Source organism: Amaranthus tricolor, chromosome 2, assembly GCF_026212465.1.
Source record: "Amaranthus tricolor cultivar Red isolate AtriRed21 chromosome 2, ASM2621246v1, whole genome shotgun sequence".
Taxonomy (NCBI): domain Eukaryota; kingdom Viridiplantae; phylum Streptophyta; class Magnoliopsida; order Caryophyllales; family Amaranthaceae; genus Amaranthus; species Amaranthus tricolor.
In genome coordinates this window covers 25684951-25706124 of record NC_080048.1, presented here as the reverse complement: position 1 = coordinate 25706124, position 21174 = coordinate 25684951, and positions in this window count along the sequence as shown.

Below are 21174 nucleotides of genomic sequence, written 5' to 3'. Positions count from 1 at the left end.
CTAGACCGGATTTTAAGGATGAATTGGACTTATGCTTATTTGTACTCTACGTCTAGTTTGTAGTATCATAAATTTTCAAATAAGATCACTATTATTAGGTTATATAATTTGATGTATATTAAAGTCAATTATAACTTTAAATTTTATTTTTTGAAAAATTTTTAGAAAGATTATTATAATCAAAGAGTTTAATTAAGTACCTTCAAATAATTTGTAGCAATTCTAAAGTGACCAATAATTATAGTTATAAAGTAATCACCTACAAGTTTAAAATGATCAATTTTTATAGTATAATTGAAGTCATCATTAACAATCTTAAAAAACATTATTAATTATTAATTTTTATTGTTTTTATATGAATATTATTAATTATTGTTTTGTTTTGAATCAATTAATCACACTAATTAGGATGACAAACGATCGTTCTTGGATGTATGGAAGCATTGAATCGTCGGAATTTATTGATGGCGTATTAGAATTTTGTAGTATTGCGGTTGAACATCAAGTTAGGACGGGGGGAGTTGGTTTTTATTGCTCATGTGTCAGTTGTGGCAATGTATCAAAGGTAGATAGTGTTGATATCCTTAGGGAGCACATACTTCGACGTGGGTTTAGGCCTCAATATCATGTTTGGGTTTGGCATGGTGAGGAGGGAGTTTACAAAGAGAAAAGTGTTGTTGAGGACGTCAATAATGTGGCCGATGTCAATGAGGATGTAGTAGATCATGTTGATGGGTATGAGACAGATGAAGAGAATGTCGATGAGGATGTGGATCGTGTTGATGAGATGATGGAGGGAGTCGAGGATGAGTTAGGAAAACGTCCTCGTGATTTTGACTTGTTGACAGAGGCTTCTCAAAAGCCTTTGTACCCTGGATGTACAAAGTTCACCAAACTAACAGCAGTGTTGACAATTTTCAACATTAAGTCAAAGTTCAATTGGAGTGACGCTAGTTTCACAATGTTATTCGAAGCGTTAGGTGAGTTGCTTCCTGAGGGAAATGAACTTCCAAAGTCGACATATTATGCCAAAAAGCTCATGCGTCCTTTCGACTTAGAGTACCAGAAGATTCATGCGTGTCCGAATGATTGTGTGTTGTATCGGAATGAAAACGAGAACTTAGAAGAGTGTCCTAGGTGTGGGTTATCGCGCTACAAGCGTAAAGGGGCTCGGGATGCTAAAGGGCCCCCGGCTAAGGTATTGTGGTATCTTCCAATAATACCTAGATTCAAGCGCTTGTTTTCTATAAAGAAAGATGCGTTAAATTTGAGGTGGCATGCAGATAGGGTGAAGAAAGGTCACTTGCTCACACATCCATCTGATTCTCCGGAGTGGAAGAGTATTGATAGGTTGCATAAGACTTTTGGGGATGAGGTTCGTAATTTAAGGCTCGGACTGTGTACGGATGGAATGAACCCGTTCGGCAATCTTAGTTCTCAACATAGTACTTGGCCGGTACTTTTAGTGATCTATAATTTGCCACCTTGGTTGTGTATGAAGCGTAAGTACATAATGCTTTCGCTTCTTATCTCGGGTCCTAAACAACCTGGCAATGACATAGATGTGTATCTTGCACCTCTCGTTGAGGATTTGAGAAAGATGTGGGATGAAGGCGTTTCAGTGTTTGATGCATATGCTAATGAGGAGTTCACCTTGCGTGCAATGCTTTTATGCACCGTTAATGATTTTCCGGCATATGGCAACTTATCGGGGTATAAGAACAAAGGGAAGAAAGCATGCCCGATATGTATCGATGACATGGAATCCACGTGGATTCCTAAGTGCAAAAACGTATTCATGCACCATCGAAAGTTCCTCCCACGAGACCACCAATATCGTAAGAAGAAGAAGTTGTTCAATGGGGAGGTTGAGGACCGTGTAGCTCGTCGTTGACCGGTTATGAGGTTTATGAACAGGTTAAGGGAGTTGAGACTGTATTTGGTAAAACGGGGAAAGTGCAAGGAGGTGAAGGCCGATTATGGAAAAAAGAATCAATCTTTTGGGAGCTTCCATATTGGAGAGATCTACAGGTTAGGCATTGTCTTGACATTATGCATATAGAGAAAAATGTATGCATGCCATACTCGGGACTCTCATGAACATTCCGGGTAAGACAAAAGATGTTAGGGCCGTGCGAGATTGGTTTGAATGTAAGAGTCTTCGTCCGGAGTTGTGGGCACATGTTAAGGTGAGTAAGAAAAGAAATAGAGCTCATGATGAAGTTGGTGGCAGTAAGAAGAAGATGCTTAATGACAAAGTTTATTTGCCTCCAGCTTGCTACACATTGTCCAAAGCAGAGAAGCGGACATTTTGTGAGTGTTTGTATGGCATTAAGGTTCCGTCTGGGTACTCATCCAACATGAAGAGATTTGTTAGCCTAAATGGTGAGCTGAAGTTGGGAAGCATGAAATCTCACGATTGCCATGTAATGATGCAAGTGTTCTTACCAATTGCAATCCGTGGAATACTGCCAAAACATGTGAGATATGCTATTACCGAGCTAAGTTCGTTCTTCAACACAATTTGTAGTAAAGTTCTTGATCCCTTTAAACTTGATGCACTTCAACTCGACGTGATTGTAACTTTATGCAAGTTTGAGATGTATTTTCCACCTTCTTTCTTTGACATAATGGTTCATCTTATTGTCCATCTCGTTCGTGAGATCAAACTTTTGGGTCCAGTTTTTTTAAGGTGGTGTTATCCTTTTGAAAGACACATGGGTGTTTTACAAAACAAGGTGAGGAATCCAGCACAACCCGAGGGGAGTATGATTCAAGGAACTGTGAGCGATGAGATTAGTAACTTTATAGCCGAGTATTTGGCCATGGCAAAGCCTATTGGACTTCCCACCTCTAGACATGAAGGAAGGCTTGAGGGAAAAGGAACAATTGGCTCCAAATCGGTCACATCTCCTCGAGAAAGCCTTCTACAAGCACACTTGTATGTGTTGCATCATATTCCGGAAGTTCATCCTTTTTTCAGTGAGCATTTTGATATATTGCGCGCAAAACATCCTTCTAAAGGGGATAGGGCATTGATGCAGTTGCATAACAAGACGTTTATTAATTGGTTTCATAATCGAGTAATATACGAAGAACTCAAGGGTGTATCCGAAATTGTTAAGTGGTTAGCTTTTGGTCCTCGTGATGATGTCAAAAAATATGAGGGTTACGATGTCAATGGCTTCACATTTTGGACTGAGGGTCAAGACAAGAAGTCATCGTATCTACAGAATAGTGGGGTTTCTATTTTGGCGTCATCTACATTTTACGCGAGTGCGAAGGATCAAGCGCCGGTTGATGCTAAATTGGTATACTACGGGCGGGTACATGAAATATGGGAGCTTGACTACTCTACTTTCAATATTGGTCTTTACAAATGTAAGTGGGTAGATAATAGTCGACGATGCATAAAAAATGACGACCCTTGTGGATTCACTCTTGAAGACTTAGCTCGTTTGCGTGATAGTGAGGAGCCATTCATACTAGCCACACAAGCCAAGCAAGTATTCTACATTGTAGACCCGTCTGATAAAAAATGGTCTATTGTTGTACCGGGAAAAAGAAGCATTCTTGTTATAGGTGATGTTGAGGATGAGGAAGAATATGAAGCTTTTGAAGACTCCCCTCCCTTTATCAATCCAATATCAGTGGATCAAGATGATGTAGATGATGTAGATGTTGGTTATATGCGTGTAGATCACACGGAAGAAATACATTTGAATTAAGTGATTCACAAGGTATGAATTTAAAGCTTTTAAAAGTTTTTTTTGGCACTTGGTTTGTTTTGCATGAAACTTTGCACAGAACACTTATTTGTTATATATTATTGTGTTGAACGTACATATTAGAATTGTAAATCATAGTCATATTCTTAATATTACTTAGCTTATGTTCTAATATATTTCTATTCATACTCTTTCAGGTACTGATATATAATGCATCTATTCAGAGACGAAATTATCCCCGAGATTGAGACCTCGGATAATGAGCATCGTAGTTACGACAGTGAAGAGGACCAAATTGTGAGATTCGAGCGTATGGCTGAAGACGCTCCACCTCTAGACAATGATTTTGAGACTGAAGATGCCCCACCAATGGATGCTCCCACTACCAGTAAGAAAAGAAAAGGGCGAGGTCCTACGAAAAACCTCAAAGTCACAGAACCAATGCATTTGGAATACAATGCATTGGGTCAACCCTGCGGAAAATGGCGTAGGCAATATGGAAAACAAGTGGGCCTATGTATCCGCAAGATTTCCATATTGAACGCATGGAACGAGGTTCCAGAGGGTTTGAAAAACTCTCTATGGAATGATACTGTGGTAAGAAACTTTACTATTTTTACTCATTTAGTTTCATTTTAAAATTAATTTAATTGACAGTAACAAATATAAATTTTTTTTGTAGAATCTTTTCCACATCGAGAGCGATGAGGACAAGAAGAATGTGTTTCGTTCAGCTGTTGGATACATTTGATCATATGCCCTTTAACGAACACTGTGCACGTCTTTGACTCATTACAAAAACCTAACAGCCCACCTCGCAACACAAGATTCAAAGCATTGTTGAATGCGTACGTAATATTAATTATTTTACCAATTTGATTTAATTAAGTGTTATATATATATATATAAATGGTATTACTTTTCCCATGCGTTTCAGCGCAATGAAAAGAGTGCGTGCACAAATGGGATCTACATCCAGAGCCACATTTCCAAAATGGATAGCAAGAAAGGTACACAAATGTGATTTTATGCGTTCTTAAGCGTTTTTGTCAATTTCGCGCGTAAAGTAGGTCAAACATGGTTTGTTATGCACGAAACATGGCACACAAAACTATTTGGTATATATTATTGTGTTGAAATGGTTAGAATTGATAATAATAGTCATATGCTAGAAATTAGAAGTTAAGTAGCAATTTTATGCGTTTTTAAGCGTTTTTGTCAATTTCGCGCGTAAATTAGGTCAAACATGGTTTGTTATGCACGAAACTTGGCACACAACACTATTTGGCATATATTATTGTGTTGAAATGGTTAGAATTGATAATAATAGTCATATGCTAGAAATTAGAAGTTAAGTTGCGATTTTATGCGTTTTTAAGCGTTTTTGTCAATTTCGCGCGTAAAGTAGGTCAAACATGGTTTGTTATGCACGAAACTTGGCACACAACACTATTTGGCATATGTTATTGTGTTGAAATGGTTAGAATTGATAATAATAGTCATATGCTAGAAATTAGAAGTTAAGTTGCGATTTTATGCGTTTTTAAGCGTTTTTGTCAATTTCGCGCGTAAAGTACTCAAACTTGGTTTAGATGCGAAACCGGGGCTGATTAAGGCCTTGGTTATGCAAGGATTAATGTTGTGCGTAAGCTTTGATTAATGACACAGTCAAAAACTACAAATGATCATGAAAAGAACACGGAACAACCACAAACACTTAAACAAAATTCTGATCTAGCAAACTGTCGACCAGCCCTCCTTCGGTTCAGCTTCTAGGAGTCCACGGGGATTGTTAGAATGGTTTTAGGACCTTGATAGCTAGATCCAAGTACCAAGATTCCATTTCCACTTTAGCCTAGGTCCTGGATGCATAGGTTTGGACTCCACGTGTCGTGCAAGGTGGTCTGGTCACTATTTTGACGCTGTCAATTTCGCGTTTTTATTTGTCAATTTCGCGCGTAAAGTAGGTCAAACATGGTTTGATATGCACGAAACTTGGCACACAACACTATTTGGCATATATTTTTGTGTTGAAATGGTTAGACTTGATAATAATAGTCATATGCTAGAAATTAGAAGTTAAGTTGCGATTTTATGCGTTTTTAAGCGTTTTTGTCAATTTCGCGCGTAAAGTACTCAAACTTGGTTTAGATGCGAAACCGGGGCTGATTAAGGACTTGGTTATGCAAGGATTAATGTTGTGCGTATGCTTTTATTAATGACACAGTCAAAAACTACAAATGATCATGAAAAGAACACGGAACAACCACAAACACTTAAACAAAATTATGATCTAGCAAACTGTCGACCAGCCCTCCTTCGGTTCAGCTTCTAGGAGTCCACGGGGATTGTTAGAATGGTTTTAGGACCTTGATAGCTAGATCCAAGTACCAAGATTCCATTTCCACTTTAGCCTAGGTCCTGGATGCATAGGTTTGGACTCCACGTGTCGTGCAAGGTGGTCTGGTCACTAGTTTGACGCTGTCAATTTCGCGTTTTTATTTGTCAATTTCGCGCGTAAAGTAGGTCAAACATGGTTTGTTATGCACGAAACTTGGCACACAATACTATTTGGCATATATTTTTGTGTTGAAATGGTTAGACTTGATAATAATAGTCATATGCTAGAAATTAGAAGTTAAGTTGCGATTTTATGCGTTTTTAAGCGTTTTTGTCAATTTCGCGCGTAAAGTAGGTCAAACATGGTTTGTTATGCACGAAACTTGGCACACAACACTATTTGGCATATACTATTGTGTTGAAATGGTTAGAATTGATAATAATAGTCATATGCTAGAAATTAGATGTTAAGTTGCGATTTTATGCGTTTTTAAGCGTTTTTGTCAATTTCGCGCGTAAAGTAGGTCAAACATGGTTTGTTATGCACGAAACTTGGCACAAAACACTATTTGGCATATGTTATTGTGTTGAAATGGTTAGAATTGATAATAGTAGTCATAAGCTAGAAATTAGAAGTTAAGTTGCGATTTTATGCGTTTTTAAGCGTTTTTGTCAATTTCGCGCGTAAAGTACTCAAACTTGGTTTAGATGCAAAACCGGGGCTTATTAAGGCCTTGGTTATGCAAGGATTAATGTTGTGCGTAAGCTTTGATTAATGACACAGTCAGAAACTACAAATGATCATGAAAAGAACACGGAACAACCACAAACACTTAAACAAAATTCTGATCTAGCAAACTGTCGACCAGCCCTCCTTCGGTTCAGCTTCTAGGAGTCCACGGGGATTGTTAGAATGGTTTTAGGACCTTGATAGCTAGATCCAAGTACCAAGATTCCATTTCCACTTTAGCCTAGGTCCTGGATACATAGGTTTGGACTCCACGTGTCGTGCAAGGTGGTCTGGTCACTAGTTTGACGCTGTCAATTTCGCGTTTTTATTTGTCAATTTCGCGCGTAAAGTAGGTCAAACATGGTTTGTTATGCACGAAACTTGGCACACAACACTATTTGGCATATATTTTTGTGTTGAAATGGTTAGACTTGATAATAATAGTCATATGCTAGAAATTAGAAGTTAAGTTGCGATTTTATGCGTTTTTAGGCGTTTTTGTCAATTTCGCGCGTAAAGTACTCAAACTTGGTTTAGATGCGAAACCGGGGCTGATTAAGTCCTTGGTTATGCAAGGATTAATGTTGTGCGTAAGCTTTTATTAATGACACAGTCAAAAACTACAAATGATCATGAAAAGAACACGGAACAACCACAAACACTTAAACAAAATTCTGATCTACCAAACTGTCGACCAGCCCTCCTTCGGTTCAGCTTCTAGGAGTCCACGGGGATTGTTAGAATGGTTTTAGGACCTTGATAGCTAGATCCAAGTACCAAGATTCCATTTCCACTTTAGCCTAGGTCCTGGATGCATAGGTTTGGACTCCACGTGTCGTGCAAGGTGGTCTGGTCACTATTTTGACGCTGTCAATTTCGCGTTTTTATTTGTCAATTTCGCGCGTAAAGTAGGTCAAACATGGTTTGATATGCACGAAACTTGGCACACAACACTATTTGGCATATATTTTTGTGTTGAAATGGTTAGACTTGATAATAATAGTCATATGCTAGAAATTAGAAGTTAAGTTGCGATTTTATGCGTTTTTAAGCGTTTTTGTCAATTTCGCGCGTAAAGTACTCAAACTTGGTTTAGATGCGAAACCGGGGCTGATTAAGGACTTGGTTATGCAAGGATTAATGTTGTGCGTATGCTTTTATTAATGACACAGTCAAAAACTACAAATGATCATGAAAAGAACACGAAATAACCACAAACACTTAAACAAAATTATGATCTAGCAAACTGTCGACCAGCCCTCCTTCGGTTCAGCTTCTAGGAGTCCACGGGGATTGTTAGAATGGTTTTAGGACCTTGATAGCTAGATCCAAGTACCAAGATTCCATTTCCACTTTAGCCTAGGTCCTGGATGCATAGGTTTGGACTCCACGTGTCGTGCAAGGTGGTCTGGTCACTAGTTTGACGCTGTCAATTTCGCGTTTTTATTTGTCAATTTCGCGCGTAAAGTAGGTCAAACATGGTTTGTTATGCACGAAACTTGGCACACAATACTATTTGGCATATATTTTTGTGTTGAAATGGTTAGACTTGATAATAATAGTCATATGCTAGAAATTAGAAGTTAAGTTGCGATTTTATGCGTTTTTAAGCGTTTTTGTCAATTTCGCGCGTAAAGTAGGTCAAACATGGTTTGTTATGCACGAAACTTGGCACACAACACTATTTGGCATATACTATTGTGTTGAAATGGTTAGAATTGATAATAATAGTCATATGCTAGAAATTAGATGTTAAGTTGCGATTTTATGCGTTTTTAAGCGTTTTTGTCAATTTCGCGCGTAAAGTAGGTCAAACATGGTTTGTTATGCACGAAACTTGGCACAAAACACTATTTGGCATATGTTATTGTGTTGAAATGGTTAGAATTGATAATAGTAGTCATAAGCTAGAAATTAGAAGTTAAGTTGCGATTTTATGCGTTTTTAAGCGTTTTTGTCAATTTCGCGCGTAAAGTACTCAAACTTGGTTTAGATGCGAAACCGGGTCTTATTAAGGCCTTGGTTATGCAAGGATTAATGTTGTGCGTAAAATTTGATTAATGACACAGTCAAAAACTACAAATGATCATGAAAAGAACACGGAACAACCACAAACACTTAAACAAAATTCTGATCTAGCAAACTGTCGACCAGCCCTCCTTCGGTTCAGCTTCTAGGAGTCCACGGGGATTGTTAGAATGGTTTTAGGACCTTGATAGCTAGATCCAAGTACCAAGATTCCATTTCCACTTTAGCCTAGGTCCTGGATACATAGGTTTGGACTCCACGTGTCGTGCAAGGTGGTCTGGTCACTAGTTTGACGCTGTCAATTTCGCGTTTTTATTTGTCAATTTCGCGCGTAAAGTAGGTCAAACATGGTTTGTTATGGACGAAACTTGGCACACAACACTATTTGGCATATATTTTTGTGTTGAAATGGTTCGACTTGATAATAATAGTCATATGCTAGAAATTAGAAGTTAAGTTGCGATTTTATGCGTTTTTAGGCGTTTTTGTCAATTTCGCGCGTAAAGTACTCAAACTTGGTTTAGATGCGAAACCGGGGCTGATTAAGTCCTTGGTTATGCAAGGATTAATGTTGTGCGTAAGCTTTTATTAATGACACAGTCAAAAACTACAAATGATCATGAAAAGAACACGGAACAACCACAAACACTTAAACAAAATTATGATCTACCAAACTGTCGACCAGCCCTCCTTCGGTTCAGCTTCTAGGAGTCCACGGGGATTGTTAGAATGGTTTTAGGACCTTGATAGCTAGATCCAAGTACCAAGATTCCATTTCCACTTTAGCCTAGGTCCTGGATGCATAGGTTTGGACTCCACGTGTCGTGCAACGTGGTCTGGTCACTAGTTTGACGCTGTCAATTTCGCGTTTTTATTTGTCAATTTCGCGCGTAAAGTAGGTCAAACATGGTTTGTTATGCACGAAACTTGGCACACAATACTATTTGGCATATATTTTTGTGTTGAAATGGTTAGACTTGATAATAATAGTCATATGCTAGAAATTAGAAGTTAAGTTGCGATTTTATGCGTTTTTAAGCGTTTTTGTCAATTTCGCGCGTAAAGTAGGTCAAACATGGTTTGTTATGCACGAAACTTGGCACACAACACTATTTGGCATATACTATTGTGTTGAAATGGTTAGAATTGATAATAATAGTCATATGCTAGAAATTAGATGTTAAGTTGCGATTTTATGCGTTTTTAAGCGTTTTTGTCAATTTCGCGCGTAAAGTAGGTCAGACATGGTTTGTTATGCACGAAACTTGGCACAAAACACTATTTGGCATATGTTATTGTGTTGAAATGGTTAGAATTGATAATAGTAGTCATAAGCTAGAAATTAGAAGTTAAGTTGCGATTTTATGCGTTTTTAAGCGTTTTTGTCAATTTCGCGCGTAAAGTACTCAAACTTGGTTTAGATGCGAAACCGGGGCTTATTAAGGCCTTGGTTATGCAAGGATTAATGTTGTGCGTAAGCTTTGATTAATGACACAGTCAAAAACTACAAATGATCATGAAAAGAACACGGAACAACCACAAACACTTAAACAAAATTCTGATCTAGCAAACTGTCGACCAGCCCTCCTTCGGTTCAGCTTCTAGGAGTCCACGGGGATTGTTAGAATGGTTTTAGGACCTTGATAGCTAGATCCAAGTACCAAGATTCCATTTCCACTTTAGCCTAGGTCCTGGATGCATAGGTTTGGACTCCACGTGTCGTGCAAGGTGGTCTGGTCACTAGTTTGACGCTGTCAATTTCGCGTTTTTATTTGTCAATTTCGCGCGTAAAGTAGGTCAAACATGGTTTGTTATGCACGAAACTTGGCACACAACACTATTTGGCATATATTTTTGTGTTGAAATGGTTAGACTTGATAATAATAGTCATATGCTAGAAATTAGTAGTTAAGTTGCGATTTTATGCGTTTTTAAGCGTTTTTGTCAATTTCGCGCGTAAAGTAGGTCAAACATGGTTTGTTATGCACGAAACTTGGCACACAACACTATTTGGCATATATTATTGTGTTGAAATGGTTAGAATTGATAATAATAGTCATATGCTAGAAATTAGAAGTTAAGTTGCGATTTTATGCGTTTTTAAGCGTTTTTGTCAATTTCGCGCGTAAAGTAGGTCAAACATGGTTTGTTATGCACGAAACTTGGCACAAAACACTATTTGGCATATGTTATTTTGTTGAAATGGTTAGAATTGATAATAATAGTCATATGCTAGAAATTAGCAGTTAAGTTGCGATTTTATGCGTTTTTAAGCGTTTTTGTCAATTTCGCGCGTAAAGTACTCAAACTTGGTTTAGATGCGAAACCGGAGCTGATTAAGGCCTTGGTTATGCAAGGATTAATGTTGTGTGTAAGCTTTGATTAATGACACAATCAAAAACTACAAATGATCATGAAAAGAACACGAAATAACCACAAACACTTAAACAAAATTCTGATCTAGCAAACTGTCGACCAGCCCTCCTTCGGTTCAGCTTCTAGGAGTCCACGGGGATTGTTAGAATGGTTTTAGGACCTTGATAGCTAGATCCAAGTACCAAGATTCCATTTCCACTTTAGCCTAGGTCCTGGATGCATAGGTTTGGACTCCACGTGTCGTGCAAGGTGCTCTGGTCACTAGTTTGACGCTGTCAATTTCGCGTTTTTATTTGTCAATTTCGCGCGTAAAGTAGGTCAAACATGGTTTGTTATGCACGAAACTTGGCACACAACACTATTTGGCATATATTTTTGTGTTGAAATGGTTAGACTTTATAATAATAGTCATATGCTAGAAATTAGAAGTTAAGTTGCGATTTTATGCGTTTTTAAGCGTTTTTGTCAATTTCGCGCGTAAATTACTCAAACTTGGTTTAGATGCGAAACCGGGGCTGATTAAGGCCTTGGTTATGCAAGGATTAATGTTGTGCATAAGCTTTGATTAATGACACAGTCAAAAACTACAAATGATCATGAAAAGAACACGGAACAACCACAAACACTTAAACAAAATTCTGATCTAGCAAACTGTCGACAAGCCCTCCTTCGGTTCAGCTTCTAGGAGTCCACGGGGATTGTTAGAATGGTTTTAGGACCTTGATAGCTAGATCCAAGTACCAAGATTCCATTTCCACTTTAGCCTAGGTCCTGGATGCATAGGTTTGGACTCCACGTGTCGTGCAAGGTGGTCTGGTCACTAGTTTGACGTTGTCAATTTCGCGTTTTTTTTTGTCAATTTCGCGCGTAAAGTAGGTCAAACATGTTTTGTTATGCACGAAACTTGGAACACAACACTATTTGGAATATATTTTTGTGTTGAAATGGTTAGACTTGATAATAATAGTCATATGCTAGAAATTAGAAGTTAAGTTGCGATTTTATGCGTTTTTAAGCGTTTTTGTCAATATCGCGCGTAAAGTAGGTCAAACATGGTTTGTTATGCACGAAACTTGGCACACAACACTATTTGGCATATATTATTGTGTTGAAATGGTTAGAATTGATAATTATAGTCATATGCTAGAAATTAGAAGTTAAGTTGCGATTTTATGCGTTTTTAAGCGTTTTTGTCAATTTCGCGCGTAAAGTACTCAAACTTGGTTTAGATGCGAAACCGGGGCTGATTAAGGCCTTGGTTATGCAAGGATTAATGTTGTGCGTAAGCTTTGATTAATGACACAGTCAAAAACTACAAATGATCATGAAAAGAACACGGAACAACCACAAACACTTGAACAAAATTCTGATCTAGCAAACTGTCGACCAGCCCTCCTTCGGTTCAGCTTCTAGGAGTCCACGGGGATTGTTAGAATGGTTTTAGGACCTTGATAGCTAGATCCAAGTACCAAGATTCCATTTCCACTTTAGCCTAGGTCCTGGATACATAGGTTTGGACTCCACGTGTCGTGCAAGGTGGTCTAGTCACTAGTTTGACGCTGTCAATTTCGCGTTTTTATTTGTCAATTTCGCGCATAAAGTAGGTCAAACATGGTTTGTTATGCACGAAACTTGGCACACAACACTATTTGGCATATATTTTTGTGTTGAAATGGTTAGACTTGATAATAATAGTCATATGCTAGAAATTAGAAGTTAAGTTGCGATTTTATGCGTTTTTAGGCGTTTTTGTCAATTTCGCGCGTAAAGTAGGTCAAACATGGTTTGTTATGCACGAAACTTGGCACACAACACTATTTGGCATATATTTTTGTGTTGAAATGGTTAGACTTTATAATAATAGTCATATGCTAGAAATTAGAAGTTAAGTTGCGATTTTATGCGTTTTAAGCGTTTTTGTCAATTTCGCGCGTAAATTACTCAAACTTGGTTTAGATGCGAAACCGGGGCTGATTAAGGCCTTGGTTATGCAAGCATTAATGTTGTGCGTAAGCTTTGATTAATGACACAGTCAAAAACTACAAATGATCATGAAAAGAACACGGAACAACCACAAACACTTAAACAAAATTCTGATCTAGCAAACTGTCGACCAGCCCTCCTTCGGTTCAGCTTCTAGGAGTCCACGGGGATTGTTAGAATGGTTTTAGGACCTTGATAGCTAGATCCAAGTACCAAGATTCCATTTCCACTTTAGCCTAGGTCCTGGATGCATAGATTTGGACTCCACGTGTCGTGCAAGGTGGTCTGGTCACTAGTTTGACGTTGTCAATTTCGCGTTTTTATTTGTCAATTTCGCGCGTAAAGTAGGTCAAACATGGTTTGTTATGCACGAAACTTGGCACACAACACTATTTGGCATATATTTTTGTGTTGAAATGGTTAGACTTGATAATAATAGTCATATGCTAGAAATTAGTAGTTAAGTTGCGATTTTATGCGTTTTTAAGCGTTTTTGTCAATTTCGCGCGTAAAGTAGGTCAAACATGGTTTGTTATGCACGAAACTTGGCACAGAACACTATTTGGCATATATTATTGTGTTGAAATGGTTAGAATTGATAATAATAGTCATATGCTAGAAATTAGAAGTTAAGTTGCGATTTTATGCGTTTTTAAGCGTTTTTGTCAATTTCGCGCGTAAAGTAGGTCAAACATGGTTTGTTATGCACGAAACTTGGCACAAAACACTATTTGGCATATGTTATTGTGTTGAAATGGTTAGAATTGATAATAATAGTCATATGCTAGAAATTAGCAGTTAAGTTGCGATTTTATGCGTTTTTAAGCGTTTTTGTCAATTTCGCGCGTAAAGTACTCAAACTTGGTTTAGATGCGAAACCGGAGCTGATTAAGGCCTTGGTTATGCAAGGATTAATGTTGTGTGTAAGCTTTGATTAATGACACAATCAAAAACTACAAATGATCATGAAAAGAACACGAAATAACCACAAACACTTAAACAAAATTCTGATCTAGCAAACTGTCGACCAGCCCTCCTTCGGTTCAGCTTCTAGGAGTCCACGGGGATTGTTAGAATGGTTTTAGGACCTTCATAGCTAGATCCAAGTACCAAGATTCCATTTCCACTTTAGCCTAGGTCCTGGATGCATAGGTTTGGACTCCACGTGTCGTGCAAGGTGGTCTGGTCACTAGTTTGACGCTGTCAATTTCGCGTTTTTATTTGTCAATTTCGCGCGTAAAGTAGGTCAAACATGGTTTGTTATGCACGAAACTTGGCACACAACACTATTTGGCATATATTTTTGTGTTGAAATGGTTAGACTTTATAATAATAGTCATATGCTAGAAATTAGAAGTTAAGTTGCGATTTTATGCGTTTTTAAGCGTTTTTGTCAATTTCGCGCGTAAATTACTCAAACTTGGTTTAGATGCGAAACCGGGGCTGATTAAGGCCTTGGTTATGCAAGGATTAATGTTGTGCGTAAGCTTTGATTAATGACACAGTCAAAAACTACAAATGATCATGAAAAGAACACGGAACAACCACAAACACTTAAACAAAATTCTGATCTAGCAAACTGTCGACCAGCCCTCCTTCGGTTCAGCTTCTAGGAGTCCACGGGGATTGTTAGAATGGTTTTAGGACCTTGATAGCTAGATCCAAGTACCAAGATTCCATTTCCACTTTAGCCTAGGTCCTGGATGCATAGATTTGGACTCCACGTGTCGTGCAAGGTGGTCTGGTCACTAGTTTGACGTTGTCAATTTCGCGTTTTTATTTGTCAATTTCGCGCGTAAAGTAGGTCAAACATGGTTTGTTATGCACGAAACTTGGCACACAACACTATTTGGAATATATTTTTGTGTTGAAATGGTTAGACTTGATAATAATAGTCATATGCTAGAAATTAGAAGTTAAGTTGCGATTTTATGCGTTTTTAAGCGTTTTTGTCAATTTCGCGCGTAAAGTAGGTCAAACATGGTTTGTTATGCACGAAACTTGGCACACAACACTATTTGGCATATATTATTGTGTTGAAATGGTTAGAATTGATAATTATAGTCATATGCTAGAAATTAGAAGTTAAGTTGCGATTTTATGCGTTTTTAAGCGTTTTTGTCAATTTCGCGCGTAAAGTACTCAAACTTGGTTTAGATGCGAAACCGGGGCTGATTAAGGCCTTGGTTATGCAAGGATTAATGTTGTGCGTAAGCTTTGATTAATGACACAGTCAAAAACTACAAATGATCATGAAAAGAACACGGAACAACCACAAACACTTAAACAAAATTCTGATCTAGCAAACTGTTGACCAGCCCTCCTTCGGTTCAGCTTCTAGGAGTCCACGGGGATTGTTAGAATGGTTTTAGGACCTTGATAGCTAGATCCAAGTACCAAGATTCCATTTCCACTTTAGCCTAGGTCCTGGATGCATAGGTTTGGACTCCACGTGTCGTGCAAGGTGGTCTGGTCACTAGTTTGACGCTGTCAATTTCGCGTTTTTATTTGTCAATTTCGCGCGTAAAGTAGGTCAAACATGGTTTGTTATGCACGAAACTTGGCACACAACACTATTTGGCATATATTATTGTGTTGAAATGGTTAGACTTGATAATAATAGTCATATGCTAGAAATTAGAAGTTAAGTTGCGATTTTATGCGTTTTTAAGCGTTTTTGTCAATTTCGCGCGTAAAGTAGGTCAAACATGGTTTGTTATGCACGAAACTTGGCACACAACACTATTTGGCATATATTATTGTGTTGAAATGGTTAGAATTGATAATTATAGTCATATGCTAGAAATTAGAAGTTAAGTTGCGATTTTATGCGTTTTTAAGCGTTTTTGTCAATTTCGCGCGTAAAGTACTCAAACTTGGTTTAGATGCGAAACCGGGGCTGATTAAGGCCTTGGTTATGCAAGGATTAATGTTGTGCATAATCTTTGATTAATGACACAGTCAAAAACTACAAATGATCATGAAAAGAACACGGAACAACCACAAACACTTAAACAAAATTCTGATCTAGCAAACTGTCGACCAGCCCTCCTTCGGTTCAGCTTCTAGAAGTCCACGGGAATTGTTAGAATGGTTTTAGGACCTTGATAGCTAGATCCAAGTACCAAGATTCCATTTCCACTTTAGCCTAGGTCCTGGATGCATAGGTTTGGACTCCACGTGTCGTGCAAGGTGGTCTGGTCACTAGTTTGACGCTGTCAATTTCGCGTTTTTATTTGTCAATTTCGCGCGTAAAGTAGGTCAAACATGGTTTGTTATGCACAAAACTTGGTACACAACACTATTTGGAATATATTTTTGTGTTGAAATGGTTAGACTTGATAATAATAGTCATATGCTAGAAATTAGAAGTTAAGTTGCGATTTTATGCGTTTTTAAGCGTTTTTGTCAATTTCGCGCGTAAAGTAGGTCAAACATGGTTTGTTATGCACGAAACTTGGCACACAACACTATTTGGCATATATTATTGTGTTGAAATGGTTAGAATTGATAATTATAGTCATATGCTAGAAATTAGAAGTTAAGTTGCGATTTTATGCGTTTTTAAGCGTTTTTGTCAATTTCGCGCGTAAAGTACTCAAACTTGGTTTAGAAGCGAAACCGGGGCTGATTAAGGCCTTGGTTATGCAAGGATTAATGTTGTGCGTAAGCTTTGATTAATGACACAGTCAAAAACTACAAATGATCATGAAAAGAACACGGAACAACCACAAACACTTAAACAAAATTCTGATCTAGCAAACTGTCGACCAGCCCTCCTTCGGTTCAGCTTCTAGGAGTCCACGGGGATTGTTAGAATGGTTTTAGGACCTTGATAGCTAGATCGAAGTACCAAGATTCCATTTCCACTTTAGCCTAGGTCCTGGATGCATAGGTTTGGACTCCACGTGTCGTGCAAGGTGGTCTGGTCACTAGTTTGACGTTGTCAATTTCGCGTTTTTATTTGTCAATTTCGCGCGTAAAGTAGGTCAAACATGGTTTGTTATGCACGAAACATGGCACACAACACTATTTGGCATATATTTTTGTGTTGAAATGGTTAGACTTGATAATAATAGTCATATGCTAGAAATTAGAAGTTAAGTTGCGATTTTATGCGTTTTTAAGCGTTTTTGTCAATTTCGCGCGTAAAGTAGGTCAAACATGGTTTGTTATGCACGAAACTTGGCACACAACACTATTTGGCATATATTATTGTGTTGAAATGGTTAGAATTGATAATTATAGTCATATGCTAGAAATTAGAAGTTAAGTTGCGATTTTATGCGTTTTTAAGCGTTTTTATCAATTTCGCGCGTAAAGTACTCAAACTTGGTTTAGATGCGAAACCGGGGCTGATTAAGGCCTTGGTTATGCAAGGATTAATGTTGTGCGTAAGCTTTGATTAATGACACAGTCAAAAACTACAAATGATCATGAAAAGAACACGGAACAACCACAAACACTTAAACAAAATTCTGATCTAGCAAACTGTCGACCAGCCCTCCTTCGGTTCAGCTTCTAGGAGTCCACGGGGATTGTTAGAATGGTTTTAGGACCTTGATAGCTAGATCCAGGTACCATGATTCCATTTCCACTTTAGCCAAGGTCCTGGATGCATAGGTTTGGACTCCACGTGTCGTGCAAGGTGGTCTGGTCACTAGTTTGACGCTGTCAATTTCGCGTTTTTATTTGTCAATTTTGCGCGTAAAGTAGGTCAAACATGGTTTGTTATGCACGAAACTTGGTACACAACACTATTTGGCATATATTTTTGTGTTGAAATGGTTAGACTTGATAATAATAGTCATATGCTAGAAATTAGAAGTTAAGTTGCGATTTTATGAGTTTTTAAGCGTTTTTGTCAATTTCGCGCGTAAAGTAGGTCAAACATGGTTTGTTATGCACGAAACTTGGCACACAACACTATTTGGCATATATTATTGTGTTGAAATTGTTCTAATTGATAATTATAGTCATATGCTAGAAATTAGAAGTTAAGTTGTGATTTTATGCGTTTTTAAGCGTTTTTGTCAATTTCGCGCGTAAAGTACTCAAACTTGGTTTAGATGCGAAACTGGGGCTGATTAAGGCCTTGGTTATGCAAGGATTAATGTTGTGCGTAAGCTTTGATTAATGACACAGTCAAAAACTACAAATGATCATGAAAAGAACACGGAACAACCACAAACACTTAAACAAAATTCTGATCTAGCAAACTGTCGACCAGCCCTCCTTCGGTTCAGCTTCTAGGAGTCCACGGGGATTGTTAGAATGGTTTTAGGACCTTGATAGCTAGATCCAAGTACCAAGATTCCATTTCCACTTTAGCCTAGGTCCTGGATGCATAGGTTTGGACTCCACGTGTCGTGCAAGGTGGTCTGGTCACTAGTTTGACGCTGTCAATTTCGCGTTTTTATTTGTCAATTTCGCGCGTAAAGTAGGTCAAACATGGTTTGTTATGCACGAAACTTGGCACACAACACTATTTGGCATATATTTTTGTGTTGAAATGGTTAGACTTGATAATAATAGTCATATGCTAGAAATTAGAAGTTAAGTTGCGATTTTATGCGTTTTTAAGCGTTTTTGTCAATTTCGCGCGTAAAGTAGGTCAAACATGGTTTGTTATGCACGAAACTTGGCACACAACACTATTTGGCATATATTATTGTGTTGAAATGGTTAGAATTGATAATTATAGTCATATGCTAGAAATTAGAAGTTAAGTTGCGATTTTATGCGTTTTTAAGCGTTTTTGTCAATTTCGCGCGTAAAGTACTCAAACTTGGTTTAGATGCGAAACCGGGGCTGATTAAGGCCTTGGTTATGCAAGGATTAATGTTGTGCATAAGCTTTGATTAATGACACAGTCAAAAACTACAAATGATCATGAAAAGAACACGGAACAACCACAAACACTTAAACAAAATTCTGATCTAGCAAACTGTCGACCAGCCCTCCTTCGGTTCAGCTTCTAGGAGTCCACGGGGATTGTTAGAATGGTTTTAGGACCTTGATAGCTAGATCCAGGTACCAAGATTCCATTTCCACTTTAGCCTAGGTCCTGGATGCATAGGTTTGGACTCCACGTGTCGTGCAAGGTGGTCTGGTCACTAGTTTGACGCTGTCAATTTCGCGTTTTTATTTGTCAATTTTGCGCGTAAAGTAGGTCAAACATGGTTTGTTATGCACGAAACTTGGTACACAACACTATTTGGCATATATTTTTGTGTTGAAATGGTTAGACTTGATAATAATAGTCATATGCTAGAAATTAGAAGTTAAGTTGCGATTTTATGCGTTTTTAAGCGTTTTTGTCAATTTCGCGCGTAAAGTAGGTCAAACATGGTTTGTTATGCACGAAACTTGGCACACAACACTATTTGGCATATATTATTGTGTTGAAATGGTTAGAATTGATAATTATAGTCATATGCTAGAAATTAGAAGTTAAGTTGCGATTTTATGCGTTTTTAAGCGTTTTTGTCAATTTCGCGCGTAAAGTACTCAAACTTGGTTTAGATGCGAAACTGGGGCTGATTAAGGCCTTGGTTATGCAAGGATTAATGTTGTGCGTAAGCTTTGATTAATGACACAGTCAAAAACTACAAATGATCATGAAAAGAACACGGAACAACCACAAACACTTAAACAAAATTCTGATCTAGCAAACTGTCGACCAGCCCTCCTTCGGTTCAGCTTCTAGGAGTCCACGGGGATTGTTAGAATGGTTTTAGGACCTTGATAGCTAGATCCAAGTACCAAGATTCCATTTCCACTTTAGCCTAGGTCCTGGATGCATAGGTTTGGACTCCACGTGTCGTGCAAGGTGGTCTGGTCACTAGTTTGACGCTGTCAATTTCGCGTTTTTATTTGTCAATTTCGCGCGTAAAGTAGGTCAAACATGGTTTGTTATGCACGACACATGGCACACAACACTATTTGGCATATATTTTTGTGTTGAAATGGTTAGACTTGATAATAATAGTCATATGCTAGAAATTAGAAGTTAAGTTGCGATTTTATGCGTTTTTAAGCGTTTTTGTCAATTTCGCGCGTAAAGTAGGTCAAACATGGTTTGTTATGCACGAAACATGGCACACAACACTATTTGGCATATATTATTGTGTTGAAATGGTTAGAATTGATAATTATAGTCATATGCTAGAAATTAGAAGTTAAGTTGCGATTTTATACGTTTTTAAACGTTTTTGTCAATTTCGCGCGTAAAGTACTCAAACTTGGTTTAGATGCGAAACCGGGGCTGATTAAGGCCTTGGTTATGCAAGGATTAATGTTGTGCGTAAGCTTTGAATAATGACACAGTCAAAAACTACAAATGATCATGAAAAGAACACGGAACAACCACAAACACTTAAACAAAATTCTGATCTCGCAAACTGTCGACCAGCCCTCCTTCGGTTCAGCTTCTAGGAGTCCACGGGGATTGTTAGAATGGTTTTAGGACCTTGATAGCTAGATCCAAGTACCAAGATTCCATTTCCACTTTAGCCTAGGTCCTGGATGCATAGGTTTGGACTCCACGTGTCCTGCAAGGTGGTCTAGTCACTAGTTTGACGCTGTCAATTTCGCGTTTTTATTTGTCAATTTCGCGCGTAAAGTATGTCAAACATGGTTTGTTATGCACGAAACTTGGCACACAACAATATTTGGCATATATTTTTGTGTTGAAATGGTTAGACTTGATAATAATAGTCATATGCTAGAAATTAGAAGTTAAGTTACGATTTTATGCGTTTTTAAGCGTTTTTGTCAATTTCGCGCGTAAAGTAGGTCAAACATGGTTTGTTATGCACGAAACTTGGCACACAACACTATTTGGCATATATTATTGTGTTGAAATTGTTATACTTGATAATATTAGTCATATGCTAGAAATTAGAAGTTAAGTTGCGATTTTATGGGTTTTTAAGCGTTTTTGTCAATTTCGCGCGTAAAGTAGGTCAAACATGGTTTGTTATGCAC